General features: G+C 38.9%; 1 non-coding gene across 1 annotated transcript; it reads right to left on the bottom strand.

Moving 5' to 3' along the window:
- Positions 1–1,044: 1,044 nt before the first annotated feature.
- On the bottom strand, positions 1,045–1,151 carry LOC118486240. Its single transcript, XR_004878092.1, has one exon. It is a non-coding gene; the product is annotated as a small nucleolar RNA R71 (small nucleolar RNA).
- Positions 1,152–23,720: the final 22,569 nt, after the last annotated feature.

The following is a 23,720-nucleotide window of genomic DNA, read 5'->3' as shown; positions in this document are numbered from 1 at the left end:
CTCGGTATCTTACTAACACTATACTACGCTCACGATGGGTGCACTTGCCCATATGTGTGTTTAGTGTTAGTAGAATATCGTGTTTTATAAATTTAAAACTTGACTAAAGTGTTAAAAAAGGGCTAAAAATATACATAAAAATATATAACACTCGACATGCATCAAGTTTTTGGTGCCGTTGCCGGGGACACAAGGATTTTAAGAAAGTTAGGAATCAACGGCCTAATCGTTTTTCTTATTTTCTGTTATTTTTTAGGATTTTTCTTAAATTTTCAGCTTCTGCAGACTGCAGCATGGGGCCGTGTCTGGTCAGACACGGGCAGTGCCCAGCATTGTTACTGGTAGTTTTTATTTTCCGAATTACAGAGAGCAGAGCACGGGGCCGTGTTGATGCAGCACGGGGCCGTGTCGAGCTCTATAGTAACAGAGATCCAGAAAACAATCACTGTAACTCCGACCACGGGCCGTGGTGAAACTTCTGACCAACGTTCTTTTTGTTTTTATTGTAGGACTTGGAACCCAGACGCCACACCTGAACTTTCTACGTAGTGTATGAGCTCCAGTTCCAGTAGAGACATAAAACAACCTCTAGATGAACCCGAACGCTTTCTAAGAAAAAGACTTAAAGCTAAAAACCAAGAGAAAGTTTTGGGGGGCCCACTTCCAATGGCAGATCAACGTACCCTCATGGATTACCTACGACCCACCATAGGTAATCTAGGCGCCTCTATCAATGCGCCGAATGTCGATGCCAACAGCTTCGAACTTCGGCCGCATTTGATACAAATGCTCCAAAACTCCGCAACCTTCCACGGGCTTGCGGACGAAGATCCCCATTTACATATTACTAACTTCTTGGAAATATGTGATACTTTTCGGATCAACAGAGCATCAAACGACGCCATCCGCCTTCGAATGTTTCCATTTTCACTAAAAGACCGAGCTAAGGCTTGGCTTAACACCCTCCCAGTTGGGTCGGTAAACACCTGGGATGAACTAGCCCAAAAGTTTCTGTATAAGTATTTCCCTCCTTCTAAAACGGCTAAATTAATGACTGAAATTAATACATACTCACAAGAGGATGGGGAATCCTTATATGAAACTTGGGAAAGGTTCAAGGAGCTACTAAGAAAGTGTCCTCATCATGGTCTTGCAGTATGGCAACAAGTATCCACCTTCTATAATGGGTTGTTGCCACACACAAGACAAACACTTGACTCTAGCTCTAGGGGACTTTTAGGTAATCGCCGCCCGAATGAAATTTATAATCAAATTGAGGAAATTTCTCAAAACAATTTTCAGTGGCACACTCCCCGATGCACTAAATCTATTGCCCCGGGCACCCATAAGGTTGACGAAAACACCTCTTTACAAGCCCAAATCGAGGCCCTTTCTTCAAAAATCAAAAAGTTAGAAATGGAAAAAACGGCCTCGGTTATGGCTTGTGAAGGGTGTGGTGGGCCACACGAAAATTGGAGTTGTATGAAAGAAATGATAACCAAACGGAAATGGTAAACTACATTGATAATAGACCTAGGCCGTCAGGTCCTCCGACAGGTACCTACAACCAAGGATGGTGTAACCACCCTAACCTCGGTTGGAGAGAACCTGGCAATAGTAGTAACCAGCAAAATCAAAACCAAAGAACAAACTTTGAGCAACCTCGAAATGAGTCACAAAATTTCTCTCAACAACACCAAGGGGGACGAGAGAGGCTTGAAGACACCGTCTCACGCCTCCTCTCTGACACCGATAAGAAAAACTCGGATCGATTTCTCCGAGAGACCACAAGGCGCATTACCTAGCAATACCGAAACAAACCCAAAGGCGTAAGTACATCTCATCACGTTGAGAAACCGTACCGTAGGTCCCGAGGAGGCTCCGCTTCCCACAACTGAAAATAGTACACCCAACCAAACCACAGCTTCGTCAACACCCCAAAAGGAGACGACTCCTACACCAAGCCAAGAGCCCCCCAAGAATCCTCCGGTACCTTATCCCGGTCGGTTACTTCACCAAAAGACAGATGAACAATTCACAAAATTCATAAATCTACTAAAATAATTGCATGTCAATATTCCATTTGTAGAGGTCCTAACCCAAATGCCTAAGTATTCAAAATTCATGAAGGACTTTCTCACTCACAGAAGGAAAACTGAATCATTGCAATTAGTAAATTTAAGCGAAGAGTGCTCCGCCTTGCTACTTAACAAACTCCCACAAAAGAAGATTGATCCCGGAAGCTTCACCATCCCTTGTTTAATTGGGGAATAACCCATACGCAATGCACTAGCCGATCTTGGGGCTAGCATCAACCTGATGCCCGCATCAATGTTTGACCGACTCGGCCTAGGGAAAACAAGCCCTACAAAAGTGAGCATACAACTAGCCGATAGGTCCATTAAATATCAACAAGGTGTCGCCGAAAATCTATTGGTAAAAGTCGAAGACTTTGTCTTTCCGACTGACTTTGTCATACTAGATATGGAGGAAGATACCGAGGTGCCACTCATCTTAGGAAGACCATTCCTGGCCACGGCTCATGCAATGGTGGACATGAATGGTGGGACACTAACATTGAGGGTTGGGGATAAGGAGATGAAGTTTGGGGTTGGGAAAAGAGTAGAAGATGACGACCCGATCAACTACATGAAAGTCATAGACTCATGTTTGGATGATGATCTCTGACGGTGCAACATGGGATGCAAACCATCCCATTTGGGTAACATATGACTGGCTTTGGGTCTAGCCAAGGACCCTTATAAACACGGAGGCATTCCGCGGAACTATCCTTAGTTTAGTTTAGATTAACGTTTGTGCTTTCTAGTTTAGTTTTAATTTTCAGGAATAAAACACACTCAGGATGGTGAAAGATACTAAGGGAAACCTGAACCAACACCCCATGCACAAAAAAAGAGCATCCCGACAATTTTTCTTCATTACAGCAAGTTCAGCACAGGCCGTGCTCAGCCAACACGCCCCGTGCTCAATGATCTGTAGAAAACGCCCAGTTCAGGTAACTGGACACGGGGCGTGTTCGTTGAACATGCCCCCTTGCCCAGCCTTCTGTTACTGGCAATATGAACACGGGGTCGTGCCCGGTCACCACGGCCCGTGTCCAGATGCCCAGTAACATAAATTTTGTTTTTAACACACCTTTTTACACATTCAATCAACCTAAAAACTTATTTTTGGGACACATTGAGGACAATGTGTAATTTAAGTGGGGGGGGGGGTGGAGGGATGCTAAAACCTTGAATTTTGCAAGTCCTAATTACAAGCCTTACACAAAACTCTATTGGAACCGCTAACCACCCCAAACTTTTTTCAAAAAACTTTTCATTTTTTTACTTGTCTTGGTTTAAATTGGGAATAAAAAGTTCTAAAAAGGTATTATTTTTACGAATTTACAACCGATAGCGTCGTGATAAAAAGGACCAACATAGGAAAATTATGAAACAGCATGATAAATCTAGTTAAAATTTGATTATATACTTTATCACATTAAAAACCCATTCTCACAAAAAGTGAGTTTTGAGCCTTTATTAAGCATTCAAATACATATCTTTAAACTAAATGCTCATTTAACGTTTCTTGTGTGAATAGCCGCTTGGTTTCTTACGACTCTAGAACTTGCCATGGTGACACATTCCCGGTCCTTACCAACTTAAACCCAAGTAAGTAAATGATGGAGGCATTAGGACTAACCCTTTTTCTTTGAACACCATTATTTTTTCTTTTTTTACCACCTACCCAAAATCCCCATAGTTAACCCCTTTGAGCCTAAACCTTTTCATTTCTAAAACCCACAAAACAAATACCCTTTACCCACCAAAACCCTTTTTCATTTTAAACCCTTTATTTTAGTAAAAAGCTCGGTCTTCATGTGACATTCCTTATAAAAAAATGATGATGAAATCTAGCAATAAACAAACAAGTTCCCCAAAAGAAACTTTGTTTGAAAAATGCTTCGTTTTGAATAAAAAGTCACAAAAACAAAAATTTTTATGAAAACCGACGCTTTTTACGCCTTTCGCCCTTTTCTACTAACCACTAACCCAAAAAACCACCTACCTTTAACCCAAGCCTAAACCTTCCCCAAGTCCTCTTGATATTTACAAAGGTTTATAGTTAAAAAGAAGGAGGATTGATCACTTGGTTGTAAGATCGTTTTCCCGACCTTAACGAGTCGTTCAGAAGAGTTCTTGATCAATACGAAAGGCGGAAACAGACGTATTGACTTTGTATCCGCTTGATATACACATTAATTGTCTAGTTTATTGATCTGAAAGCTTTTTACAGGCTAGAGACACTTCGGCAGCACCTCGGCGTCCGGAATCAAAAGATACAAATGAAATGGCACGACCTAGTATTTATAGACACACCTATTTCGTACGAAATGGTTCTCACGAAATGACCACGTCATTTCATGCGAAATGCCCATGTCATTTCGTGCGAAATGCCCATGTCACTTCGTGCGAAATGACCTACATGTTATTTCGTGCAAAATAGCCATAAACACATATTTCTCGTATTTCATGCCCTGATCTAATCAATCTAATACAAGACTCGAACGAAGACGAAGTTGACAGACATATGTACCAACAGACTCCCCCTTGGATGTTGACGAAGTCTTCGGTGCGAGTCTTCAGCATATCGACTCTTCAGTCTTGATCAGTCTTCTCGTACTATCCAAAATGTTCTCCATTGTAAGTATCCTTCAATCTCTATCTTCTCTTTATCAACATCAACACTCCCCCTTGAATGTTGATTTCATAAAATCTTCAGCATCTGCATTTTTTCTTTCTCAAATGAAATTCCAGTATCTACCTCTGGGCTCTAACATCGTCAGACTCCCCCTTTCATCAAGCTGGGATCGCAGTCTGGAATTTGCTATCGCCTTGAGATCGAATCCTAGCTCAAACTCTTGTTCATGCTCTACATCATTCACAGGTTCAAGATCGTAGTCTGGCTCTCTGTAATACTCAGACTCAGGAACCTGGCTTTAACCTGGACATCCTTTTCCCAGAACATAAGATTCATAATTTTTTAAAATTTAACAATTTTAGAATCTTTTCTTACCACTTGCAATTACAACACTTCAAGTTTGGTTTCAATCTTAATGAACCATTTAATCCTTTTCAAGATCAAATTTTATTTCAATCAAACTCTCCCAAACCATTTGTTCATCATATTTAGCACTTGGAATCTTGAAAATCAGCTCTCCAACATCAGTTGTCGAAAATCTTTTTGTATTTTTCAAAATTTTATGCTAAAACACTCCGAAAATCTTTTTGAAAATTTTGATTTTAATGCAAAGAAGTAGCAGACAGTATTTTGTGAGTTTGTGTTAGGGAATCATATCAGCTATCGACAAGTTACAAGTACCGTTATGCTTTTGATTTCATATTCAGAATTAAACAATTCGCTTAGATTGCCGATATACCAATCCTCTAAAATTTTCACACAAATTTCAATATGTTCAGGATACGAATTTAGTATTTTAAGATCTTGACTTATACGCTTGTACCATCTCAGAATATACTCCCGTATCCAGACTACTATACTCAGTCTTATAGGTGAATGCACACTAATGATATCTGTAAGGGGTAAATGCGAGGCCATGAGAGCTCAGGCTAGAACTTCCGTTCGTACAGAGAGATGATGGCTCGGCTTTAGGTGGGTCCCCTTTAGGGATCTTTTTTACAACAGCACATGATTAGCATTTTTCAATGTTTCATCAGTTTTATACTGAGGTTGAGCTTAAAGATTTAAGCAGTGAAAAGTATTATACGAGGACTAGGCTATTGCTCCCGCAAAATCAGAAGTCCTGGTATAATACCCCAGATATCATCACGTACAAAGACCTAGTATATCAGAAATAGAGTCTTTCAAACAGGATTTCAGGGGTTACCTATATATCCTGGAGATGTTCCCCACGTAATAAGCAAGTGATGATTTAGGTTTATATCCTGAACAAACTTACTAAATGTGTAAAAACCTATCGGCATATCATCAGCGAGACTGCTTAATGCTTTACAACTTTTCATTTCTTTAGCGTACCACAACTGTCTAGCTGATGTACTATCATTTTCCCTTTTTTCACAACAAAACTCCTTTTGAAATTTTCAATGTTTTTGACATTTTTCAAATTTTCGATTTTTGCTAAAATTTTTACTCCCCCTAAAATCAAAATATGTTTCAACTTTGATTTTCTGAGAAAATTTGAAACTGGAAGCAATAAACTGTACAAATAACGTGACAACATGATGAGATTTACTTCAATTCGCCATCCACTTGGCATAAACAATCAGAACTCCCCCTAATAACAAACTATTTTCACATAATGATTTCAAAACACTTAAGTTTGTTTTAATCAAAATGGTTTTTTCGGAAAAATTAGTTTTGTTGTTACCACTTGTAGGATAGGGGATAAACTTATCACTTTGTTTACTCAATCACTTTGATCAAAAGTTAAATCAAGTATAACTTAATGTCCTTGATAAAACATTTCTCAAGAAAGATGCCGATTCCTACTCCCCAATTACCAACCTGGGAGTTCCGGCAAGTCAGGTTTTTCATTTAAAAAGATCCACCCAAGCCTGACGAACCTTGGGTGTTTTCGAGTGGTCATCACTCGGTTTCTTTTCAACTTTTTGTTTTAAATTTCCATTTGACAATGAAGGAAAACTTGCATCATCCATTGTCTTAACGGAATTATCACCTTTTACCTCAACAGATGGCTCTTCTGGCTTTGACGAACCAGATTCATCACTCGAACGTGGCTCCTTTGACTTTGACGAGTCAACCTCATTGCCAGAGGATGGCTCTTTTGTTTTGAAGGAAACAAATTCATTGCCATTCTTCATTGGAATCTAATCCTTTCTGGATTTAGTTTTTCCAAACTTATCAACCTGTGACATGAATAATCTTTCACAGTTTCTTTTATACTCAAAAACCTTGATAAAGATTTTATCCGAAAAATTAACTTTCTTTGATTTTTTATCAGTTTGATTAGTTAATTTTTCTTTCTTTATCCTATCTTTTGTCCTCAGATTTGTATCTGATGAATTCGTTTTGTTTGACTTATCATGTTTTGTTGAACAAATCGATTCATCAGAACTTTATCTACATCACCAGTTGTACCCGAGGACAAAATCCTTTCAAGATCTCTTGCTTTCTTCCTTTTCTTTTTCTGTCTGTCTTTCTGCCCTTGTGAAAGTTTCATTTTCTGTTCTTTAACTTTCTGCTCTTTGGGCTTTTCTTTGACTTTGACTGATTTCTTTATCTTTCCATGAGATTCAGCCCTCAATCGTCCCTTTGATCTCATTGGGCAATCTTTGGCAATATGACCTATGATTTGACACTTGATGGAGTGTGTGAAAACCAGGTGCTAAAGTGTATTATAACAAGTGTTTTAGTGTCGTGAACTTGATTATACGTGTCGAATGTGATATCTACGAGCGTTTGTGGTGTTACAGGTTAATCGGGTTAAATCGACAAAGTTACAGAGTTCAATGATGAAACGGGAGTTGTTTGGGTCAAAAGATAGCTCAAGAGAACAAGAAACATGGAATATTGAAGTTGAGGGACCAAGGATAGCGACCGTAAGCTACAGTATTCAAACCATAGCCTACGGTGGAGTGATGCCAGAAAACAGAATGAACAGAATATTAAAACCGTAACCTATGGTAATAACCGTAAGCTACGGTTGCATACAAAAGGCACTTAAGGGAATTAATGAAAAGGGCCGCCATTTAAAAAAGACACGTGAAGACTTGTGGGGGCGGCACATGCAAGGACGAAAAAGTCAAAGTGACACAACAAAGTCATATACAAATTGACGGCAGATAGTGGAGCTTGATCGATCTTATTACATCATCGCATCAATTGTTTTTCTTGGGGGACGAGAAGAGTCACACAAAATAAATCATCCATCACAATATGTCATTTTGATATATACACGCATACAGTTGGAAGAAAGAGAAGGCAAGCATGCACATGTTGTTGGTTGAAAACTCTTGTCTCAAAACTCTTGCTTTGGCAGTTAACAGCAATGTGTCCTTTCAAACCACATTTGTAGCACACTCTGTTATCGTACCATTCACCACTTTCAAACCAAACACTTAGATCATGACATTGTCTGGCCTTGTGGTAATCCTCACTCCTCTTGTAAGCTTGATTTGACTTTTGAGCACTGTGGTCAAACCTGCACCACTTATTACCAACTTTTTGTGAGTTTTGATTTTTAACTTTTTGTGATTTTTGATTGAATGATTGAACTGATGATCTTTTATTTTTGTTTTGAAAATTTTCTGAATTTTTAACATTTTGTTTTTGTTCTACACTCTTCTTCAAAGGTTTTTGCGTTGAGCATTCACCTTTTTCAGTAGAATGTAAAACAGTTTCTTGAAATTTTTCTTTTAATTTCAAAAATATTTTCTTTTTCTCATCTTCATCATCAGTTTTATCATCACAATCTTCAATTATGACTTTGTCATAATTTGTGACATTGTCACTTATTGGAATTTCATTGATCGGTTTTGGACATAAATGATTCAGAAATACTGACGAGGTCACAAAACCTTTCAATTTCTTTTCTAATTCATCAATTTTATTTCTAGCACAGTCAACGTCACTTTCAAGTTGAGTGATTTTCTCAAGATAATTGTTGATGCACGTAATGTCTATCGCCTTCGTCAATCCGAGTCGTAGTGAAAAGTCGAAAGGAATCAAGCGCGTAATGTCTTATTTAGTTAGAAATGGCAAGGTGGAAAACTTGTAATTAATGATAACTATCATTAAAGTGCCTTGACCATATAAATAGGAGCTTATGTTATGATTTTAGTTAGAGTTCTTGGAAGAGTTTAGTAGGAGACTTGGAGAGGAGACTTTCTAGAGAGAGAAAGTAGAGAGAGAAAGTAGTGTAAACGTGAAATCTTGTACCGAAGCGTCAAATCTATCAATGAAATCACGTTAGTAGTACGATAGTGTGTGTTCGGTCACGTACGTTCACGGATTCCGCACGTGAAACGTTCGTTACGCAATCGAACGGTGCCAAAACCGGTCCTACAATTGGTATCAGAGCCAGTTGTAAGCTATGTGCTAGATACGAAGTGTTTTCTGAGACTGTTTTAGATCTGGACTGATTTAGCGGTGAAAATGACCTGATTTTTGGACAGTAGGTAGAAAATACTGTAGTGGTAAACCCTTGTAAATTTCAGACCTAGATTCGGACTAAAAGTGGACTAAAAACTCTCGAGAAACATGGACCGCTCTGACGTCATCAGTTGAACCGCTCTTCTGAATCGCTCTTCTGGTGAACCGCTCCAAATTTCTTTGTGAACCGCTCCAAATGGGTGTCTAAAGTTCTGGATCGCTCCAAAGTTTCTTGTCTGAACCGCTCATTAGTCAAAAGTTATGAACCGCCCCAAAGTTGTGTTCTGAACCGCTCTTTTGTCAAGTTCCTGGATCGCTCATTGTGCAAAATCTTGGATCGCTCTTAGTGAAGACTTTGGATCGCTTATTGTGCAAAATTCTGGATCGTTCTTAGTGCAAGTCTGTGAATCGCTCATTGTGCAAAGCTTGTGGATCGCTTTTAGTTTTTTTTTTCTCTGGATCGCTCTTCTTGACAGTTTCTGGATCGCTTATTGAAACAGTTTGAAAATTTTTCCGTAAAGTCTGAAAATGGATAGTCAAGACTTCTACAACATGTTCTCGGGTGTGAGTGCTACTCAAGGTCAAACCAATATTTTGCAGAATGTGAATCTAGAAAATGAGCTGGGCACGATGCAGAAACCTCCGAAATTAATGAGTTTAGACGAATACTCAGGATGGTCAGTGAGGTTTAAAAACTGGGTACAAGCCAATCACTTAGAGAGTTGGATAAAGATCGAGAGAGAGTATGTGGCTCCATTAGATGCGGTGAGAACAAAAAAGGCAGTTGCAAGTCTGACGGATTTAGAACAGGTAGAATTCAAAGCTGAGAAGAAGATGATCAGCATTCTGCAACAAGCTATAAAAGAAGATATTTTAGTGCTACTACAACATAAGGATACTTCAGCGTCAATATGGTATGCATTAGAGAAAAAGTTCAAAGGCAGCGCGCGTCAATGATAAAAAGCAAAAAGGCTTTGTTGAAGAAAGAGTTTGACATCTTCACAGGGATAAAGGGTGAATCAACTAAACAGCTTATCGAGCGATATTGTCATTTAGTGTTGGAGATGAGAAGGTTGGACGTTGAGAAGACGAATGAAGAATGGATAGATAAATTGTGCGATGCACTTCCCTATGAGGAATGGGGAACATACTTAATGATGTTGAAGAATAGTACGGATTTCATGAATTACAGCTTGAGTGATTTCATAGAGAAGATTGAAGCTCATGAACTAGAGTTGGTGAAAATTAAGAAGATAAATTCGGCAAATATGCCACAAGATGTATCGCTGTATTACAAGAGTAGTCCTGTAGTTTCGAACGTTCAGAGTCCGAAAATTCATACTGGTTTTAGTGCAGAAAACACTACATCTGTTACTCCAAATGAATATTCATCAGGTCATTCAACTCCGTTTGCTAACTATGAGCCGAACGTCAAAGCTTCAGATAATTCTCCTCAAAGTTCAACTGGGTCGAATCAACAAACAGTAGTGTCTGGGGTGCATTGCAACATAGCAATTAACATCAAAAATGGAAATGAGATCACAGAAACTGCAGCAAAGCAGCATATCGCGTTATTGGGTTCGGTTCTGGAGGCGTATGAAGGGTTGGTTGCTGGTCGGATCGGGAATCCTGATATGACCAAAGAGGATTACGATCAAATCGACCCTGAAGAGCTGGAATTGATAGATATTAAGTGGTGTATGGCAAGTCTAGTCCGGAGAGCTCAGCGGTTTATGGAAATCACGGGTAGAAATAGTTTGTCGGGACCAGATCAGAAACTGGGGTTTGACAAGACCAAAGTCACCTGCTTCAAATGTAAAGAGAAAGGTCATTTTAAGCGGGAGTGTCCAAATCGCGAAGTTAAAAACCATCAGAATCCGTTCACCAACGATTACTACAAGCAAGCCATATATCATCGCCCAAACCAACAGCCTGCAGTTCAAAGACCTCAGATCGAAAACAAACCTGAGAAGGCGTTGATCGTAAATCAGGATGATGAAAAGGTTGCATCTGGATTTAGTTGGGACAAGTTCTTTCCTGGAAAGGACGATCAGGCAATGATGGCTGAAGTGACAGTGATTACCGAGTCAGATGCTGAGCCGGAAGTCGTAGTTTCTGAAGATGTTGATGGAAAAGCTGCTGATGTTGCTGATTCTGATTCTGAGGTGGCTAAAGAAACAGTTACTGAGAATGTTGAATCTGTTCCTAAGATAGTGATTGAAGAAGTTATTGAAGGTGTTGATTAAGAGATTCCAGAGGTTGTTACGGATGTTTCTGCGAAATATTCTGCTAAAGCTGAAGAATCTGTATCTGATGATCTTCGTTTTGAATCTCGACGGGAGGAATTTATCTATACTATGAAGTCAGTTTTACCTCCTAATGTGTTTGGTTCTTATGCAGATTTTTTTGAAGACCCAAGAACCGGTACGTGCCCGAGATTCGAAGCCAAGAAAGATGAAGTAGTGGAGATAATTGATGTGTCGAAAGAAATGACGGAAGAAGCTCTGAAGGATATAGCCAATAAAGCACTTATGAGCAAATTGAAAGAGGTAGATTCAGACATTCCGGAGTCAGTTGACAAAATGTCAGGTCTAGGAGAAACTGGAGTCGTAGAGGTCAGCGAGGTCAAGGTGTCTGAGTCAGAGTCAACTCCTGTTGGTAACATGGTTTGTGAGAATGAGAGCTTAAGTGAAAAGGTTTCAATTCCTGATACACCGTGTCAAAGTTGTTCACAACCGTGCACGGAGTGTTTTGTAAAAGACACTATGTATCAAGAATTGAAACAACATGCAGATCTGATGAAATTTGACTTAGGACAATTAAAAGAAGCTTATGACACATTGTCCAGGTCAATAAAAATGATACAAAAAGAAAGTCTTGAAAATGACAAAGCAACCAAGCTAACTCAATCAACTTTATTTGACAAACAAAGAGAAGTAAATTTTCATTTAGACACAATCGCTTCTTTGCGAAAAGAGCTTGAGTTGACTAAGATAGAAAATGATAGAATTGATCAAAAACTGATGAGTTACGTGGCATTATCTTATGTTTTAGAGCAAATAGTACCACAACAGCCATATGCTACACCTGCCTTCAATAGCGTTCCACCCCCAATGTGGAATCATTACACACAGAAATATCCAGATGGGGTGGAAGCTGCATTAAATATAAAACTGAAAACACTTGAGAATGATTTACCTGATAACATAGATATCACTTTCAATGCGTCTGACATTGATAACTCATCTCAGGTTATCAAAAATGTTATTGATCAGGTGTTGGACGATGATAGTGAAAAATCTGAACAAGAAAAATCAGTGGAGTCCGGGAGTGAGTCTGAGGAAGACGGAAATTTTTTAGACCGTTATTTGACAAAAAAGGATAAAAGTACGGATGATGATTCAATTATGGTGGCATATACTATGATTGGGTCGGACAAGCTTTATTCCAACACGGAGTTTCCGCTTCAGAGTGTTAAGTTTGAGTCTGTTCAGAAAGTGTTTAGGATGGTCGAGTTGAGCGTTAATGAGTTAAAGAAAAGTGATTTCTTTGCAAAACTGAACAAGTCAGTTGGATCGTCATGCTTTACTAGTCCAGAAAAAGTAGAGGGGGTGGGTAAAGGCAAAAACAGAAATAACAAATTAAAGAACAAAGGTATTGGTTTCGAGAAAAAGATGGCTAAACAGGTGGTAAAGCCGAAAGAGAGAATTGATGATGTTTTTGTTTGTGGTCCGAGTACTGAGATCGAAAAGGATTATATTTTTAGTCAAAAGGCCGTGGAAGACTTCAATGCAGCGCAAAAGCTGAAAGCAGAAACTGTGAGTAGCACATTTGTCGAATATGACAAACGTGTATGCTATCGATGCAATGAAGTCGGCCACATGGCAAAGCAGTGTAAAAAGGTGTTTGAGAAACCGGTTGTGGTAAAAACTGTTGCTAAAAAGGTTGTTGAGAAACCGAAGGTTGAAAAACCTAAGGTTGAAAACAACAAATTTTCAAAACAATACATTCAAAAACCTCGACCAAAAACACCGGTCGTTGCAAAAGATAAGCAAGTGATGGTTTCGCCGATCCGAATTCTCAAACGGGGTGAAATGTTGAAGTCGGAGGACAAGCCGAAATCGACTTTCGAAATTGGCGAGTCTTCTAAGTCCCCTAAGACTTCGACAATTTACTTTAAAGAGAAAACTTTTGAAAAACAATCATGGGTCGCAAAACCTAAACCATCTAATGAGATTAAAAAGATGGAAACCGAGTTGAAAAATGAATCACAATGTGTGAGAGATGATGTGGGTAAATGTGAATTTAAACTCGATAAGTTCATGTCGGAATTTCCAAAACTGCATAACAAAGTAAAACAAGATAAAAAAGAAGTTGAGTCAAATGTTACATTTAGTTTTCCTAAAACAACTGAAAAGTGTGATGTGGTTTTTGGTACCGTGTCAGAGGTTAAAAAATCGTGGGCATCATTGTTTAACTGATGTGTTAGTGGTTTGATTGCAGGAGCTGCCCAAGTCCGTGCTCTCAAGATGGATAATGGATAGCGGTGCTTCGCGGTATATGACAGGATCCTTAGCTTTATTATATGATGTGAAAGCAATTAATGGAAGCTATGTGGGTTTTGCTGGCAATCAAGGTGGAAGGATAGTTGGTCAGGGAATGCTCACGAATGGCATCATTTCATTTGATAAAGTCAATTATATCGTTGAACTGACAAACAACTTGTTAAGTATTTCGCAAATATGCGACAAAGACTTTAGCGTTCACTTTACGAAAACAGAATGTTTGGTCTTAAAACCGGGGTTTAAAGTCCCTAACGAGTTGGTTCTGTTGCGCGCCCCTAGGGTTAATGATCTTTATATCTTAGACATGAGCGCTGCAACACCAACAACTCCTCAAAAACAGTGTTTTGTGACAAAAGCTAAAGCTACAGAAAAGGAGTCAGTTATGTGGCACAGAAAGATGGGCCATATACATATTCGTAAAATGAACTTTCTTGTGCATAACGATTTGGTTGAAGGAGTTAATGTTAAAAACTTTCATTTACCTGACGATTGTGTTGCTTGTAAGAAAGGAAAACAGGTACGAAAATCTCTTCCGACAAAGATGCTTAACTCCATCCGGTTACCTCTCGAGAGATTGCATATGGATCTCTTTGGGCCGGTCAATGTAAAAAGCATCAGTGGAGATTCTTACTGTCTGGTGGTTACGGATGATTACACAAGGTTTTCATGGGTAATTTGCTTGGAGAAGAAGGATGAGACGTTCGAGGCGTTAATGGTTTTGTTCAAGAAGATGGAGACAGTGTACAAGTTGCCGATCAGAAGAATTAGAAGTGATAACGGAACTGAGTTCAAAAACAACAAAATGTACGAATTCTGCAATGAAAAAGGGATTCTTCACGAATTTAGTGCGCCATATACACCACAACAGAACGGCGTGGCTGAAAGAAAGAATAGAACCCTGATCGAGACTGCACGTACTATGTTGGCTGACTCAAAGCTTCCAATCTTTTTCTGGAGTGAAGCAGTGTCCGCAGCTTGTTATACGTTGAATAGAGTTTTGACAGTAAAGAAGTATAAAAAGACTTGTTTCGAGTTGTTACATCGCTATAAGCCAAATCTTGAGTTCTTGGAACCTTTTGGCTCTCCGTGTACGTTCATCGATGCTGATGGAAAATTCGGAGCGAAAGCAAACGAAGGATTTTTCGTAGGATACGCCAGCCCGTTAAAGAGGGTATTTGTACCATGTCTGGGGAAGGTAATTCAGGTTCTTCATGTGGATTGTCAAAAGCATACACCATCGCAACAACTTCCCGGACAAAGATTCCTTTTTGACTATGATAAACTCTGGGAATCGTTTCATCTACCGTCCGAGCCGAGTGAGGAGGAAACTGCTCTCATGTACCTGGATCAACAGAGTCAGTTGCAAGAGCCAGAGTCTAGTCCGCTAGAAGCTCCTACACCCACCGTGGGTACTCACGATAATGAAGCAGGACCGAGTGGAACCATTCACATCCCGCCAGAGGAACCAGAGGAACCAGCTCCGTCATTTGACGTTTCTGACGACTCGGAGGAGGAACCCGCTCCTACCTTTGATGAGGAACCAAATGAGACTGCAGAGGAGACTGTTGATCAAATCGTTGATCTTGATATTTCAAACATGGAATCGGAAGTTGTGGTGCCAGATACTGTGATGCCGAGGACACTGTCTTATCATCCATCCGAACAGATTATTGGCGACCTACAGAGTGGTGTTAAGACGAGACACCAGATTGATCGTGCACTTACTTGTTTTTATTCTGATATAGCTAACATGCAAAAAGAAGTTTCTTATAAATGTTTTATTTCGCAGATCGAGCCCAGGACTTACAAAGAAGCATTGACCGAAGACAGCTGGGTGAATGCTATGCAGGAAGAACTGCTACAATTTGAAAAATTGGGCGTCTGGAGGTTAGTAGATCTGCCGAAGGACCAAAAGCTGATAAAAACAAAATGGGTGTTTAAGTGCAAAAGAGATGATCGAGGCGTCGTGGTGAGGAACAAGGCACGGTTAGTGGTTCAGGGCTTCAGCCAACAGGAAGGGATAGACTATGAAGAGGTTTATGCGCCAGTTGCGAGACTCGAAGCAATCCGCATCTTCCTAGCCTTTGCATCATGGAAAGGTTTCAAAGTTTATCAACTCGACGTCAAATCGGCATTCCTGTATGGAAAGATTCGTGAAGAAGTTTATGTGGGGCAACCACCGGGGTTTGCAGATCCGCAAAACAAAGACAAGGTGTATCTGCTGGATAAAGCACTATATGGTCTTCACCAGGCCCCGAGAGCTTGGTATGAGACACTATCAACCTACTTGCTGGACAACGGGTTCACAAGAGGAACAGTAGATAGCACCTTGTTCACAAAAGAAGTAGCTGGCCACTTGCTGATTGTGCAGATCTATGTCGACGATATCATTTTTGGTTCCACCAATGACGAGTTATGCAAAGAGTTTGAAGTTGTGATGAAGAAGAAATTTGAGATGAGTTCGATGGGGGAGATGAAATTCTTCCTTGGGTTACAAGTTGAACAATTACCCGACGGAATTTTCATTCATCAATCGAAATATGTAAAGGATGTGCTGGAAAAGTTCGACATGGCAGATTGCAGTCCTGCGTCAACCCCCCTGGCACAGAATCACGGTATATGTCCGGATGAGCAAGGTGTAAAGCTGGATGAAACATTATACAGATCAATCATCGGCTCATTGATGTATCTTACAGCTTCCAGGCCCGACATCATGTACCCGACATGCTTGTGTGCACGATACCAGTCGAACCCGAAACAATCGCATTTGACAATCGTCAAGCGAATTCTACGGTATTTGAAGGGTTGCCCAAGCATCAGCTTGTGGTACCCTCGCTCGGGTGATTTTACATTATCTGGATTTGCTGATTCAGATTTCGGTAGTTGTAAACAGAACGCCAAGTCCACCACTGCTGGGTGCCAGTTCTTCGGAACTCGGCTTGTTACCTGGCAGTGCAAGAAGCAAACTGCAGTCGCGCTTTCTACATGTGAGGCTGAGTATGTCTCAGCCTCTAGCTGTTGTTCTCAGATTCTCTGGATTCAACAGCAAATGCGCGATTTCGGCCTGCAATTCTTGGATACTCCAATATTTGTGGACAATGAAGCGGCCATCAATGTCACGAAAAATCCGGTTCATCACTCAAAAACGAAACACATAGAAATCCGTCACCATTTTATTCGAGACTGTTATGAAAAGAAACTAATACGGATTGAACATGTGAGCACCGATGATCAGAAAGCTGATTTTTACACGAAACCGTTTGATAAAAAGAGATTTTATTATCTTTTGAAGTTAAATGGGTTAAAAAATCTGCAATCTGGGAGGGTTATAGAGTGTGAAGCCGAGCTGGGCGGCGATCTGACTTGAACCGTATCATGTTGTCAACCTTTGTTTGTACAGTTGTATTTCTTGCTTTTCTTTATAAAACAAAAACACAAAAATATGTTTTAGTTTTAGGGGGAGATATTCGCAGAAAAATACAAAAACATGATAAAATCATAAAAAATCCAAAAACATTAAAAAATGCAAAAAAAGCTGTGTAGTATAGGGGAAATGATAGTACATCAGCTAGACAGGCACATTACGCTAAAGATATGTAATGAAAAATGCAATTAAGCAGTCTCGCTAAAGATGTGCCGGTAGGTTCTTACAAAATTAGTAAATCGGTTTGGGATATAAACTAAATTTAACTTGCGTTTTCATGGGGAACACCTCCAGGATATATAGGTAACCCCTGAAATCCTGTTTGAAAGGTCCCGTATTCTGAGATACTAGGTCTTTATACTCGGTGATATCTGGGGTATTATCCCGGGACTTCTGCTGTATGGAAATACTGACCTAGTCCCCGGATAATACTTTATGCAAAAAGCTTTGAAACATAAGCTTCACCCTCAGCATGCTGATGAAACAATAAAATTGATAGTCGCTGCAGTTGAAATGCAAAAGATCCTCTAAAGGGGACCCACCGAAAAGTCGAGCCGTCATCTCTCTGCTGAATGGAAGTTCTGACCTGAGCTCTCACGGTTTCGCATTTACCCCTAACAGATATCAGTTGTGGTATATTCACCTGTAAGACTGAATACTGGGATCCGGATACGGGAGTATATACTGAGGTGGGAACACACGTTGATGTTTAAGTCTCTAAAAACACTATTAACGTATCCCGAACAGTTTGAAAATTCTGTGAGAATTTAAAATGGACCAATATACCGACAATTAATGCGAATTGCTTAAATGTTTAAAATGAAATAAGCTTAACGGTGCTTGTGTTTTGTCAGAAGCTGATATGATCCCTTAACACGCTCGAAAAAAAATAGTGTGTGTATATATTTGTTTTGTACAGCTTTAAACCCAAAAACATTTTCTTTTCTCATTTTAAGTTTCGACAACTGATACTGGGGATTGGAAGATCAAAGCCTGTGTGCTGAACATGTCGGTATTTGATAAGGTTTGGGTAAGCTGTGATTGCAACAAGATCTGGTATGATGTTTGTGAGAAAACTTGTGCAAAAGTGTTTGAAAATTCAAAAAGTTCATTAATTTGAACTACTTTTAGAACAAAACGACAAATTATTTCATATTTTCGATCAACCAGGGCCATTAATTTGGACTTGGTAGGTCAAATCAGTTGAACAGGGTCATTAACTTGGACCTGGTCAACTGGGTGCAAACATGGGAAATTGAAAATGTTGAAAAATGTTTAAAAAATGAAATTTCTTGAAAAATCAAATTGAGAATCGCTTTTGTGACAATACATGAACCGCTTATGGGACAGATTTGTCTTTGGGGATCGCTTATAAGAGACTGACGGATAAGCGGTCCATACCTTCATATAAAAGCATCGGGACCCGCTTATTCTGTCATTTCTGAACCGCTCATACGCATGTGTCTCTGAGGCGATCCAAGATAATCTGTTCGTGTTCATCAAGATTTTAGCTGATTTGAGCCCTGATTTCTCGTGTTTTTGATAGAATATCTTCATTTACATCATGGGAAAGGTATGTGTCTTTTCAAATCCAGGTCTAAAGTCATGAATCATAACTGTCGGCATGTATCTATGAACGATTCATGTTTTGGTGCTTTTAAACATCATTTTTGTATGAATTGATAGATGGTTTGTAGTCGTCTTGGTGGGCATTGGATGAAAAGATGAAGAAGAAAGCTAAACGTGAATGTGAACGGGAAAATCGTAGGATGGAAGAGAAAAGAGGAAAGTTTTTGATGAAACAACAGGAAGAAGAGAAGGCAGAGAAGCGAAAGCGTGAAAAGATCAGAGTTGCTCTGAGCAGGAAGCCTAAAGGGCGTGAAGAAATCTACAAAGCAGCTATCTGAAGACCAATATTCTAGTCAAAGACTGCGGCTTCATCCAAGGGGGAGTTTGTTGGTGCATAATGTCTAAAGCCTGCGTCTTTGTGAAGATAGTTTAACATATATGGTCTAGATAGGCTAGTTTGTAATAGATCAGGGGTTGTTTATGTAATTATGTGATAGATATAGGTCTGGACCGCTTTTGTGACACTTGTCCACATAAGCGACCCAGGCTGGATCGCTCATGTGGACATGTCACATGAGCGGTTCCAGTTTCCTATAAATACCCTGATCTCTAGTTCATTTGTAACGGTTTTCCTTGATTGTACGTCGAACTGCTGACCTTCTGTCAATCGTTGCTGAATGAAGTAAAAGTATTAAAAGTGAAGATATATCTGTTTTCTACTCCTTTCTGTACCGTATATCTTCGTATCATGTTAAAATGTGTTTCCGCCACATTTTTAGCAGGCTCTAGATTTGATCATATTAAAATTACTGAATTAGAAAGTAAGTTGAAAGGTTTTGTGACTTCTGAACCGTATGTTTGTCCAGAACCGATCAATTCTATTCCAATAAGTGACAATGTCACAAACTTTGACAATGTCAAAGTTGAAGATTGTGATGAAAAATCTGATGATGTAAATACAAAAATTGAAAAACAAAAATTGTTTTTAGAATTAAATGAAAAATTCAAAAATACTGTTTTGCAATCTACTAAAATAGGTGAATGCTCAAAGCAGGAACCTGTTAAGAAGAGTGTAGAACAAAAACAAAAAGGTAAAAATTTGAAAATTGTTCAAAACAAAAATAAAAGTTCATCAGATCAATCATCCAATTGCAATCAAAAAGTAGAAAAATTGAAAAACGAAAACTCAAAAATTGTTGGTAATGAGTGGTGCAGGTTTGACCACAGTGCTCAAAAGCCAAATCCAACAATCAAGAAGAGGAAGGAGTATCACCACGCCAGACAATGCTTTGATCTAAGCGTTTGGTATGAAAATGGTGATGGGCATGATAACAGAGTGTGTTACCAATGCGGTTATCAAGGACACATTGCTGTTAACTGCCAGAGACAGAGATTTGAAACGAGGAGATGCTATAACTGCCTAATCAAAGGTCATATTGCCAGAGATTGCCCAAGGAAATCAAGTGAAAGATTGAGGGTTAATTCTCAGAAATTGGCAAAGAAACCAGTCCCTGTCAAGCCCAAGGAACTGAAAGTTTCAGAACAGAATGACAAAGAACAGAAGGTTCAAGAACCTAAATTTCAAGAAAAGAAAGTGAAGCTTTCACAAGGGCAAAAAGACAAACTGCGAAAAAAGAGGAAGAAGGCCAGAGAATATCTGGAGAAGATTTTGTCCTCGGGTTCACCCGACAGATCGAATAAGAGTGATGATGAATCAACTCCCTCAACTGCAAAGTCAAGCAAGTTGAATTCATCAGATGCAAATCTGAGGACAAAAGAGGAGATAAAGAAGAAGGAGAAAAAGGTCGGCGATGAATCTGACATGTCGAAGTCAGACAAGCCACCTTCAGGCGATGAATCTGGCTCGTCAAAGTCAGATAAGCCACATTCAGGCAATGATTCTGGTTCGTCAAAACCAGAAGAGCCGGTTATTGAGGTAAAATCTGAGAATTCAGGTTTAACAATGGATGATACGAACTTTCCTCCATTGATAAACAAGAATTCAAAATCACCCAAGCACAGTCAGGCTTGGGTGAAACTATTCAAATAGAAAAACCTGACTTGCCGGAGTTCCCAGGTTGGTAAGCGTGGAACATGAATCGGCACATTTCTTGAGAAATTTCACTCTGGTGATTTTTCGTCTTCAAAAGATAAATCAGTGACATTAAGTTGTACTTGATTCATCTTTCCTACAAGTGGTAATTTGAAAAACAATGTGATGAAACCCCGAATTTGTGAAATGACACACATAACTAATTTTCCGGAAAAACCATTTTGATTAAAACAAACTTAAGTGTTTTGAAATCATAATGGGAAAATAGTTTGTTGTGAGGGGGAGTTCTGATTGTTTACGCCAAAGTGGATGGAGAATTGAAGTGATTCTCATCAAGTTGTCAAGTTTGTACAGTTTGTTTCAAATTTTCTCAGAAAATCAAAATTGAAACATATTTTGATTTTAGGGGGAGAAAAATTTTAAAAAAAAAATTAGAAAATTTGAAAAAAATCAAAAACATTAAAAAGTCAAAATGAGTTTTGTTGTGAAAAAGAGGAAATGATAGTAAATCAGTGGACTATCACAGCATGCTAAAGAAATGTAATGTAAAATGTGATAAACGGTCTCACTAATGGTGTGACGATAGGTTTTTATACATTTAGTAGATTTATTCGGGATATAAACCTAAAATTTCAAACTTATGAAATTGGTGGGGAACACTACTTGGATATATAGGTAACCCCTGAAATCTCGTTTGAAAGGTCTCGTATTCTGATATACTAGGTATTTATACTCTATGATGTCTGGGGTATTATTCCGGGACTTCTGCTGAACGGTAGTTCTGACCTAGTCCTTGGCTAATACTTTTCTCAAAATGCTTGAAACATAGCATAAAGCCCTCAGCTGATTAGACAATAAAATTGATAATCATCTGTTGTAGCTGAAAAGATCCTCTAAAGGGGACACACTGCTAAGTCGAAGCTGATATCTCTCTGCTGAACGGAAGTTCTGACCTGAGATCCCTCAGTTCTCGCATTTAACCCCTAATTTATGTACAGATATCATTGTAGTATTCTTGCCTGTAAGACTGAATATTGGGATTCTGGATACGGGAGTATATTCAAGAGGTGGGACACATGAATCGATCTAAGTTCATAAAACACTTAAATAGTATCCTGAATAGATTGAAAATTGTATGAAAATTTAAGAGGACAACTATATCGTCAATCAACGTGAATCGTTTAGAACTTAAAATGTCTAAAAGCTTAACGGTGCGTGTGATGTGTCTCAAAAACTGATATGATCCTCTTACACAAACTCACAAAAATATGTTTGTACATATTTCATTTCCGCATTTAATTTCTGTCTTTGCATTTATGTTTCTTATTTTGAAAAATCCAAAAAGATTTTCGACAACTGATGATGAAAAGCTGACATTCAAAATCTCAAAGGCTAAACATGATGAACAGACGGTTTGGTTAATTGGTTTGAAATGTTTAAGATGATTCATTAAGTTGAATCAGAATTTGGAATGTTTCAAATTGTATTAGAAAATTCTCAAATGTTTATTTGATTCATTAAGTTGAATCACAACTTTATTGGTTTGTAATAGAGTGTTTGAGATGTGCAGGTTTCAAATTTTTGTTGCTACGAAAAGCCAGACTACGATCCCGACAGCTAAGTCTAAGGGGGAGTTTGAAGACGAGCTCAACGCTAAAGGAGCTTGTATCTGGAAAGCCAGGTGTCGATCCCAAAAGCACGGAAGCTTGACGAAAGGGGAAGCCTGAAGAGCCTGAAGAAAGAGAGCAACGGAAGCTGAAGAAAATACAGATCCACCAGGATTCTGTTCGAACAAGAGTATTTGAAGACTCTCACTAAAGATTCCGTCAACATCCAAGGGGGAGTTTGTTAGTGCAGTTGTCTGTCGACTACATCTTTGTTCGAGTTTGAAAGAGAGAGAAAGTCAAGTCGCTATGAGTTTCGCTACGAGATTGACTACGGCAATATCCAAGGGGGAGATTGTTGATGCACGTAATGTCTATCGCCTTCGTCAATCCGAGTCGTAGTGAAAAGTCGAAAGGAATCAAGCGCGTAATGTCTTATTTAGTTAGAAATGGCAAGGTGGAAAACTTGTAATTAATGATAACTATCATTAAAGTGCCTTGACCATATAAATAGGAGCTTATGTTATGATTTTAGTTAGAGTTCTTGGAAGAGTTTAGTAGGAGACTTGGAGAGGAGACTTTCTAGAGAGAGAAAGTAGAGAGAGAAAGTAGTGTAAGCGTGAAATCTTGTACCGAAGCGTCAAATCTATCAATGAAATCACGTTAGTAGTACGATAGTGTGTGTTCGGTCACGTACGTTCACGGATTCCGCACGTGAAACGTTCGTTACGCAATCGAACGGTGCCAAAACCGGTCCTACAATAAGAATTTATTGCTTTTTCATTTTCAATTTTATTTTCTTCAAGAACAAAATTTTCTTTTTCTATAACTTTTATTTGACTTTAAAACTTTGTTTCTTTTTCTTTTAAATTTTTGTTTTCCAATTTTATCCAAAAATCTTCATTTTCTGATGATTTTATTTTGTTTTCAAACTCTTTTTCATTTTCTTTCAACTTTTTGATTTCCAATGTCAAACTCTCCACTTCTTTCAAGAGTTTGACATTATCTGCTTCAGATTTATCACATTTTGAACATTTCTCATGCATATTTTCAACATCAGCTTCCTTCTCAATCTTGAAAGCTGGAATTTCTTTAACCTGTTCTTTTAACACAAGATCTTTTTCTTCAGATTTGACTTCACTGTTTTCTAACACCTCAATTGTTTCATGTTGTTCAGATTTTTCTTGATGACCACTGTCAACCTGATTCTTCTTGGAGTTGACATGTTCTTCAACATTAGCTGCCTTATGGTTCTTCTTTTTCTCAGCTTGTCCCTTTTTAAGTTTTTCCAATCTATCTGCAAAAAAACATATTAAACAAATCAGATGAAAATTTTATTTCATAAT

Source organism: Helianthus annuus, chromosome 13 (assembly GCF_002127325.2).
Source record: "Helianthus annuus cultivar XRQ/B chromosome 13, HanXRQr2.0-SUNRISE, whole genome shotgun sequence".
NCBI classification, from domain to species: domain Eukaryota; kingdom Viridiplantae; phylum Streptophyta; class Magnoliopsida; order Asterales; family Asteraceae; genus Helianthus; species Helianthus annuus.
This window is presented reverse-complemented; position numbering and strand designations above follow the sequence as displayed.